Consider the following 10368-nt stretch of genomic DNA (forward strand, 5'->3'; position numbering starts at 1 on the left):
AGCCCATCCTCACCACATCACAGCTCAAGGACATATTTGGGGTAGAGGTGCCACAACAAGGTCATGGGACAAGCCCAATATGGGTGGTAAGTACGAACAGGAGCCCAGAGGTGGGCAGGGACACACACCCTATGCAAGGACTGATGGGTAGTAGGAGAAGGGCAGTAGTCTTGACTGCAGTGTGAAGATAAATTACTCCACTATCAAATGTATTGTGAACTATTCAATAATAATAATAGTAAAGTTGATGCAAATTGGGCTTTAGGAAAAATCTGGCAACACCAAGGTTGTCACTGCAAACTGGTGGCCCCTACCTGCACTTTCAGGTGGCTTGGAGACTTGGGTCTTGTTTAGGGCCCTGGCTGTGAGCACACTGAGCCTCAGGCTATGGGTGGGCTGAGAAGATGGGTGCAGGGGACAGCTTCCAGCCTGATTTGTTCTTGTGTAGGAGCTCCTGGACTTGGGAACAGATTGGATAGGGGCAGAGTGGGCAGAGTGGGGTGCAGAGTTTTAGCAAGACCATCAGGTTGGTTGTGGTGCCCCATGGCCTGAGGCCCTTAGCAGGCACAGCCTGGAGAGGGACAGGGGGCCATGAGAAATGCTACCTGAGGGCTAGGTGGATCCCAGAGCTGGTGGAGGACATATACACAAACACAAATGCACACACATGAACACACAAGCACACGGAAACCAACACACAAACACGCATGCCCATGCACACATGAACACACACATACACATACAACAAATGTCACAGGTGTGACTCACTGGGGGGGGGGCTATTTGTTCTGTGAAAGGGACAGTGGCCAAAGAGCAGGCTTTGAGGAGGGCATGGGGTTGGGGAAGGGGACATTTCCAAACACTTATTGCAGGTCAGGTGCCTTCTGGCTGTGATGGGGCCCAGCTGGAGCCTAAGCTGAATCCACTGCTTGGATTTAGACAAGTTGGGGCTTGTCAGAGGGGCAGCCAGCCAGCATCTGCAGTCCTGCAGTCCGGGGACAGGGGCAGGGGCAGGGCCCCAAGGGAGACAACCCCTCCTTGAAGGGCCTGAGGAGGCAGGGCCAAGGAGCCAAGGCAGAGGAACTGCTCTGAGAATGTGGAGGAGGCATGCATCCAGCCATCACTGGCCCGCATGCTGGTCTCCAGGCCCTGCCCTCAAGGGATCCAGGCTCTGGTCTTAAGAGGGCAGGGACTGAAGGAAGGGGCCTTACAGGGCAGGCCACCACTGCCAGCACAGAATCATTTTCTCCCTCACCGTCTGGGGCCCTGGAGAACCCCAGCAGCCTGGGTGCTGAAGGGCCCTGTTGCCCTCTGCACTATGGTGACCAGGACACAGGCACTAATGCTCAGGGGACTGAGCTGGCCCCTGAGGCTGGAGTCTTTATGGCAACAGGAATTGTGCCAAAGGAGCCATCACAGACACACTCTCCATCACCCACTAGACCTTTCCGAAACCATAAAGCACGGAGTGTGTTGAGGTTAAGCAGCCTGGGAAGGCCCACAGTGTACAGTGGGCAGGGCTCTGTGGGTGGGAGTGCCTCGGTGGGCCAGTTGGGGCTTACACAACGGTGTCCTGTGGCTGGTTTCACAAAGCAGCACAGATTAGGGCACTGACAACAAAAATGGATTCTCTCCTGGTTTGGGAGGCCAGAGATCCAAATCTAGGCATGGGCAGCTGCACTCCCTCCAGAGGCTCTAAGGGAGGATCCTTCCTGCCTCTTCCACCTTCTAATGGCTCCAGGAGGTCCTTGGCTGTGGTCACATCACCCCACTCTCTGCCTCTGCAGTTATGTGACCTCCTGTTCTATGGGTATGCATGTGTGAAATCTCCCTCTGCTTTCCTCTTATGAGGACACTTGTCATTGCACACGAGGACTGCCTGGATGATCCAGGATAATCCGCCCATCTCAAGACCCTTAACTCAATCATATCTACAAAGACCCTATTTCCAAATAAGGTTACATTTCAGTTCTGGGGGCTAAGACATGGGCATATCTTTAGGTGCATTTTTGGCCTGCTGCAGGGCTATGAATGGACAGTGACTTGGTGGCCCCTGAGGCCTTGGGGGAGGGGCTGTAATGTCAGCCAGCAAGAGTCTGGGCACAAGAAGATGGGAGGCCCCACTTCAGAGCAGGCCAAGGAGTTAATTGCTGTCCCAAATGTGGCAGGAGGGAAGGCCAGCAAGGAGGGGCATGGCCCAGAAACCCAGGGAGGAGGAGCCTGATGACAGCTTGTAGCTGATGACCTGAGAAAGTAAGCAATTGGAAGGAGGGGAGTAACAGCTGCCCAGGGCTGCAGGCAGATGTCCGGAGCAGGTGAGTAGCAGGCAAGTGAGAGGGGTTTTCAGGCTAAGGTGGCCAGGCTAGTGGGCAGAGGACTGAGGGTGCTCTTCACGACTTTTGTTCCTTAGGCTGAGACAGCCTCTGAGGTGTGCCTGTGTGGCCATGGAGGGAAACAGGGAAGGGACCAAGGCCTAGGGGTTCCAGAGTAGTCAGACCCTGGGCACAGTGAGGTAGGCTGTTTTGGGACCAGGAGGGTACTTGGAAGCAGGGTGGTATAGGCCACTTGGCCAAAGCAGCTTGCCCCTATCACACCCCTGGCCCCAGCTATGAAATCCTTGGGGCTAGCTCCCTAAGTAGTTCCAGTGTGGAAGACAATGCTTACTATAAGGAAGAACTTTCTAGAAAACTTTCCTATTTTTACATATGGTAGAAGCAAGAGTGGCTAGCCAGTGAGCAAAGGCCACCCAGCTCCAGAGCTCCAGGCTGGGAACCAACTACCTCAAAACATAAAACAGGACCGTCCTCTCTCCTGGCCATTAACTGTTTAGGGACCACAGTTTACTAGGGACTGGGGACTTTCATGACATCTAGTTCCTTAGCCATCTGTCCTTGGCCTCGGTGGGACTGATCACAAGGATATGTTGCACTACCAATTCCTGGCTGGGCTAACCCTGAGCAGCATTACCAGGGCCCAGGGTAAGAAGTGAAAAGGTGTCAGCAGGTAATCTCTGCCTTAGACTTCCTACCCCCAACCAGCCTGTGCCAAGCACAGAGATGCACAAATACCCAACTGAGGAAGGGGTTCCAGCTCAGGGAATAGGGCAGGTTTCACGTGCTATTCACAAGGATATGTTGCACTACCAATTCCTGGCTGGGCTAGCCCTGAGCAGCATTCCCAGGGCCTAGGGTAAGAAGTGAAGGGGTCTCAGCAGGTAATCTCTGCCTTAGACTTCCTAGCCCCAACCAGCCTGTGCCAAGCACAGAGATGCACAAATACCCAACTGAGGAAGGGGTTCCAGCTCAGGGAATAGGGCAGGTTTCACATGCTATTGCCAATACCCCTATGTGGACAGCAGCGATCATGCCCCCAGAAGGGACCAGTATGTCCCCTGGTCTCTGAGGGAAGCCAGTGACACAGCCCCAAGGGAGTCTTCTCTTTTCTTTTTATCTCTCAGAGCCACTCCCAGGCCTCTCCTCTCCCCACAGAACCTCCTTCTCCATGGGCCTTACTTCTGTCCACTAATAGCTGCCGACACATGTCTGCTAAGAGGCCTTTGCTGTTGTCCAGGGTGCACCGTTTCTCCTACCTTTTCCAGCTCTGGAGCCAGGACCTCAGGCCTGGGAGAGAGGGACATGATCCCAGGGAGCCTGCCATACTGTGGAAGGCCACTGAGGGGAAATGGCTGGAATATACTGGAGAAGGGAGGCCACAAAGCTTTAGGAGATGCTGCCCTGTAGCTCCTCCACCCTTGTGCAGTTCCTGGGGCATAAGGGTGGGCCAGTGCCCCATGCCCTGTCCAGGGGTGAAAGGCTGGCTTTGCAGTTAGCTCCAGATGGATCTGATGGTCCTCTGCACCCCACCTCCCTATCCAGCATGTGGAGAGAAAGAGGACAGTGACCAGCACTTAGCTCCTAATAGGTTTTCAGAAAAATTGAAATTTGCTGCAGTTTTTATTTTTCCTATTCTGGGCCACAGTATGTCACAGGATCGAGGGGTCTTCATGGTGTTTCCACACCTAAGGAGAAGCCTGCCTGTCCCACTATACCTGCCCCAGGCACCAGGGTTGCTGTGGCATCATGGGTGCCAAAGCTGACAATAGCCGGGACCCAAAGCCTGGCTCCCAGCCCATTGAGCTGGGGCCATACTGCCCAGATAGGGTGCTGGTAGGGGCATCTCCGCAGCTTGCAGGACAGCCAACTTACTGACCCCAACAAGAGCCAACATCCAGGGAAAGCTGCTTGGGGTTGGAGTTGAAAGGGACTGTGGCAGTGAGTGTGTGTGAATATGAGTGTGACACTCACATACTCATGTGACTATGCGAGTAACTGCACATGTGTATACGTATATGCCTGTTCATAAACCAGGAGAGTGTAAAGAATCCAGAGTGCTTGTGAGTTTTACGTGTGAGTCACTATGTGTGTGGCAGCATGGGGGGGTCACTGATTACATGTGGGGGGAACACAAGCAAGCATTTGTGAATGTGAGAATGTGTGTGTACAGGTGCAAGTGAACACATGTATGTGAGCACGCATGAGTGTGAACCTACAGGGGCCTGGCCTAGGCTCTCTGGAACACCATATCTCACAGGCTTTCCACGAAGCCAGCTGCTTCCTGTGGGTGAGGGTTGTGATGGTCCCCTGGTGGAGGGAGGCACAGCAATGCCTTCCTGTCCTTTTGGTCTCTGGCAGGGTGGCATCTCCTCAAAGAGACCAAAGAGGCCTTCTCTGAGGTCCCTGCACCATCTTTCATGTCCCCCAATCAACAGTCTCCTCTAGCCCTTAACCCACAATGTGCATACCTCCACTGTCTGCCCAACACTCACTCCCAGTTTTGTGGACCTTGCTATGTTCCCAGAGCCCACCCTAGCCTGGCATGCTGCATGCCCTGGAGCCCCCTTTGCCCAAGGCAAGAACTAATTAGAGGTTGTGTCCAGGCATCTTCCACCTGCTGCATGCTTCTGCCCTGAGCCCTGAGTCCTGCCTGCTCCAAGGGTGATGTTCCCTGTGGACTTGTCACCCTCTTTCCCACACATTCAACTTCCTTCCTATGCCCCAACCTAGCTTCCACTCCCTCCTCACAGATGATAGCAAAGGTTTGATCTGGGATCAGAGGTCTTCACTGCCCCTGGGGCCAGGAGGCTTGGGGCTCTAAAGGTCAGTGGCAGAAGTCAGCCTCACTTTGGGATCTCTGTCCACATACATGTGTGCGCGTTTCTGCGTATAGATGGATGTCTGTCTCCACTTGTATCCACAAATGTGTGCGTCCCTGCTGTCCATCTCCAGGTGTCTGCCTGTGTGCAAGTTCCATGTCCTGCGTGAGAGTGTCTGGGTGAGAACCTTTGGGAATCATCAACTTTGAGAATCTCTTGTAAGCCCCAGCTTCCCTCTGGGAAAGGGCAGAAATCTTCAGAGGTAACGGCAGGCTAGTGCCCCGGGGCATTTTCTCTGCTCTGGCAGGTGCCCTAGCACCCCAGTTTCCAGCCTCGCCCACCCCCACGAGGCCCATAGCTTTGGGGGGCAATGCCAGGCCAGGAAGTGCGGGCACCCCGCGTGCCCAGGGGACAGGAGAGCGCGCACCCGACGCGAGGCTCCGGAGCCCCGCGGCCCCCACGTCGTGCACCGCCCCCCGCGCCCGCTCTCCCCTCCCTCCCGCCTCCGCCCGCTTCCCTCCCTCTCCCCCTCCGTCCCTCCCTCCGCGCTCAGAGCTGCGGCTGGAGCTGAGCGCGCCGCGTCGCCCGCCGCCGGTACGGAGCGTGGCGAGCACACGGACGCAGCCCTTGCTTGCCGCGGAGGTCGCGCTCCGCTGGCCAGGCCGCCCATTCCCGGGCCTTTCCGTCCTTGGAACGGATCGTTGCCTGCTGGGCACCCGTCCGCAGCGACAGCGCCCGCCGGAGCTGAGGCCGCGGTGGCGGCTGTGTCCATGCCCGGGTAAGTGGTGCCTGGGGAGCGCGGGTGCCGCCGGGGTGGGCGCGGGCGCGGGCGCGAGCGGGGGCGGGAGGCAGCCTGGCAGGTGGCGCAGCGGAAGGTGGGAGACGCGGGACTCTGTCCTAGGCACCTGCCCTCCACGCTGGGCCTGCATGTCCTTGCGGCTCAGCGGCCGCGCGTCACCCCGGGGCTGGGCCGGCAGGCAGCGCCCTGCACCCCGCGCCCGGTGCCCCGCATCCCGCGCGCACGCGCGTCCGTGCCTGGGCAGCCAGGCCACCGTGAGTTCGGGCGGGGGCTGCGGGCTGCGCGCTGTGTGGCAGGGCGCGGGCCGGGAAAGGAGCCGGCCGGGGCACAGGCACCCCCTGTAGCCCGGAGACCACGCGGAATCCCCGCCCCCCGCGCCCTCACTCTGTGTCATCCTCCCCCGCACACGTTCCTACACTGTCCCCCGCACTCCTACACAGCGGCATCGCAGACCTCGACGCAGGTACAGTTGGTTCCAGTGGTGAGCTGTCCGGGCCACACTTAGGTAACTCCTCCATCCCTCCAGGAATAGCTATCTTACTCTCTTCACCTGTGTGACCTTGCCCGCAGGCTTCTCCAGTGGGGGCCTCAGTTTTCTCACGGTGATCACTCACGCTTTAAGATTCTGGAATTTGGAGAGGCAGGTGCCGCATCTCCCAGAGCCTGGGGCAATCTGCTTCTCGCTCCAGGACCAGGTCGCCTTCTTTCTGCCAGCCACTTGGACACTGAGTGGCCCCACCAGCTAAGGAGGGGTATGAGGCAGGGCAGCTCAGGACTGTAGGGAATGGTGGAGAGCCTCCCAGGGCAAGGGCTCAGGAGGGGCTGGGAAAGGGGAAATGCTCACCTGCTCACTCACTGGCTCACTAGAGGGGCAGAGCAGGGCCCAGAGTCCCTCCACTAGATGTCATTTCCCAGGCCAACCAGCCTTTCCAAGATGAGGCCCCAGGGCCTCTGATCTAAAGTGTGACCCTAACCCGTTAGCCTCCATCCCACATATCTCCTGGCTTCCTATAAGGACTTAGGTCCCAGCCTGACAGGCACCACCTGCTACACATGGTCCTATCATTTGCCCACTAGCTTTATACCCTCATCCCCTGCTGTTACCCTTACCAGTCTGTGAGCATCTCATGGCAGGGCCTGGCTCTTACTCTGCATATGCCTAGCACCCTATGGGCACTTGATTTCTGTGTGGCATGTTCTTTGACATCACTTGACCTTGACATCACTGAATCTGCAGACTCACCAGACAAGAGAGGCAAGACTTGGATTTTTGTCCCCATTTTCAAGATAGGATAATTGAGGCCCCAAGAGGGAAAGGACTGGGCCTTGCATTGACTGCATGGGCAGAGCCCACCTCCTTCATGAACAGATGCCTAGGGACATTCCTGTAAACCTAGGGAGCTGGCTGGTCCCCTCATGATCAGAGGCCAGCCCCTCCTTCTGAGCTCCTCCCATATCTAGGAACTGCTGTAAGCCTTTTCCTGGCCCTGTGTCTCACACTCAACACATGTGTGAGCTGCTATGCACATCACCCGCTTTTCACAGACAAGGAAACCAAGGCCCTGCAGCTGGTGAGAGGGGAGCAGGGATGCCGAGGAGAGGCTGTGGGCTGTCTGGGCCCTGAAGGACTCAGTTGAGGCCTGGCAGAGGGCCTAAGGGTGAAGCCAGCCCTCTGGGCTGTGCCTGAAGAGTGAGCAGGTCGGAAGGGACTGGGTAGTTGTGGTCCCAGGGCATTGATTGTCCCTGCTGCTGGCCTCAAGGCAGGGGAGGGCCAAGGACACAGCAGGGTTTGATCAGATCAACCTGGTCTGTGCCCAGCACTGCCAGGTGGTACAAGTGAAGGGGCAGGCATGCTCCAGCACAGAAGGGGGTGACACAGGCAGATGGAAGTGGGATGGTATGGGAGGGGCTCTGCACAGAACCAGAAGGGGAGCAGTCCTCTAGGAAGGGAGCCCCTGAGGTGGAGAGCATTCTGGGGAGAGAGCTGCAATGGCCAGGCCTCTGAGGGCAAGGAAGGGAGCAAAAGAGGCTCTCACCTCCACTGCTCTGTGCCTGGTGGTCTTTGTGACCTTGGCCAAGTCCTTTCTCTGCTCCAGATCCAGGGAGGGTGGGGGTGGGCCTCTGTGGACTCTGTGCTAACATTTCAGGATTCCAAGCGAAGCTTCAGACATTGAATCATTTCATTCACAAGCAGGGAGAGGCCAGGCCTGTTAGTCAGTCAGCACCCTCCAGCCCAGAACATCTCCCAACCCAGAGTGACAGCTCCAGAGGCCCCCCTAAGCATGATTTGCCTTCCTGGTAGACAGGATGAGAGTGCCCAGGGTCCCTAGAGGCTTCTGGGAGCTGACCATCAGCTGTGACTCCTACAGCCAGCAAAGCCGGGCCCAGCCTCCTCCCCTCATAGAGAGAGTTGTCGGCACACATGTACTCCCTCCTGATTTTAAACTGATGGCATGTGTATTTCACTGATGGCTGCTATCTCCATCAGAGGTTACTTATCTCCATCAAGTAACATTAATAATGACAACAGCGATGATGGCAGTCACTTTGCATCACACACTATTTTGAGCCCTTCACAGACATTCCCTCACTTAATTGAAGCATTAACCAAAAGAAGCTAGTGCTGTTGTCATCCTCATATTGCAGATGATGCATCTGAGGCCCAGAGAAGCTAGGTAACTTGCTCAAGGTCACAGAGCCAGTAGCTAGTAGGTAATCAAAGCAGGGAAGGCAGTCAGGCTTTGGAGTCTGGTCTACACATGGAATCACTAGTTCTTTCATCTCTAAAAGTGTATGCTGACCTCCAGAGTGGAGCATTGTTTCTGTGAGTGAATGTTGAGGGTATTTCCAGCCCCATTGGGATGAAGCTGGGGATTCTCAGAAACCCTGCAGCTCAGAAGCTGAGCCACCTATGTCCCCCTACTTACCCACTGAGAGAAGATTTGTATCAATCCAAAGTAAACTAAGGAATGGTTTGATTTTCAGTAAGTCATCTGTGTGGCCCCTTCCAGGCAGCCCTAAGAAGGAGCAGACTTAGAGTTTGTAAATGGCAGCTGATAGATAAGGACCTAGGCTATGGCAGAGACCTAGAACATGCAGATGGCTCCTCCCTGTCCCCTGCCATTTCCCCTGCATGGGCTCCTTCTGTTGGGTGGGTGGTGCTGGCAGTGAGCCTGGGAGCAAGCCTGGGGAGAAGGGTCTGAGCTGCACGTCACCAGGACAGAGAGAAGGATGCTATGAAATGTAAGGGAATTCAGGTATCTTAGACTGACCAAGGCTGGGAAGGGCTCAAGTCCAAGGTGACATGGCTTACTAAGTGGCATAACCCAAATCAGAAGAACAAGACAAGGGTGAAAACGCTCAGGGAATTTTGAGATGGGCAGGAGGGCTTTTTTCCAGCACAAGAGCTTTCTGGAGACTTGGTTCCAAATTAAAGTTGTGCAAAGGGGTCATATGTCAGTGTCCTTGGAGATCACCTTATTTAAAGGGGTCCTGGGCCAGCTTCTGTTGTTCTATAGGTGGTTCCCTCAGTAAACAGCAGCCATTTTATTCAAGGGAATTCTTTCCTGAGGCCAGTCTTCAGGCACTTTCTAGAGCTGTTGTGGAACCCACTACCTCAGTGGTGATTTCATTAAAACTAAGTAAAATCACAAACTCCTTCTTCAGTTGCACTGGTCACAGTTCAAGTATTTACTATGTGACTGGTGGCTGCTACATCAGGCCATGCAGATAGAAAACATTTCCATCACTCTAGAATGTTGGGTCATGCAAAGTTGCTTTGGAGTGAATGCAGACCTGAATCTTCACATGGACTCTGAAACCACCCCCTGAGTCCCCTATGCTGTGGCACAAGGTCACTGATGTACAGGCAGACTTTTGGCCAGTCCCCAGGTTTAGACTGCCCCCGAACCACCCAGAAGAGAAGCTCCTGAGGACATTTGAAGAAGTGTCCTGCAGTGGGCCAGGCTCTAGTCTGAGAGCTTGATGACTGAAAACAGAAGGTGCCAGGTTGGGCTTCAGTGGGTTGCCCCTCAAAATGTGGCCGCCATGCCAGAGGCCACATCTTGCTGGTGTGGTGGGCATTATTTATTCAACTGTGCTCCTGGTGGGCTGGGCCCAGTGTTTGCTTTGGGCAGTAAATGCAGAGGAAGAAACAAAAATGCTTCCTGCCCTCCCAGAGCACTGTGCTTTGCTAAGTGATCCTCAGAGAGTCCCCAGTTACCAGAGTCAAAGTGCAAAGATTAAAGGGGCCACAAGGATGGGCTCAGACCACAAGGCCAATCAGCATATCCCAAGTCTCAGAACCCCAAACTGAATCCCTGACCCACCCTGCCTGCATGGCCCTGACCACTCCAACAAAGCAGACAGAGAACACTTCCATCACTCCAGAATGTTCTGTCATGCAGCATTGCTTTGG

The sequence above is a fragment of the Otolemur garnettii genome, unplaced genomic scaffold (genome assembly GCF_000181295.1).
Source record: "Otolemur garnettii isolate 467f Iridium unplaced genomic scaffold, OtoGar3 scaffold00249, whole genome shotgun sequence".
Lineage (NCBI taxonomy): Eukaryota > Metazoa > Chordata > Mammalia > Primates > Galagidae > Otolemur > Otolemur garnettii.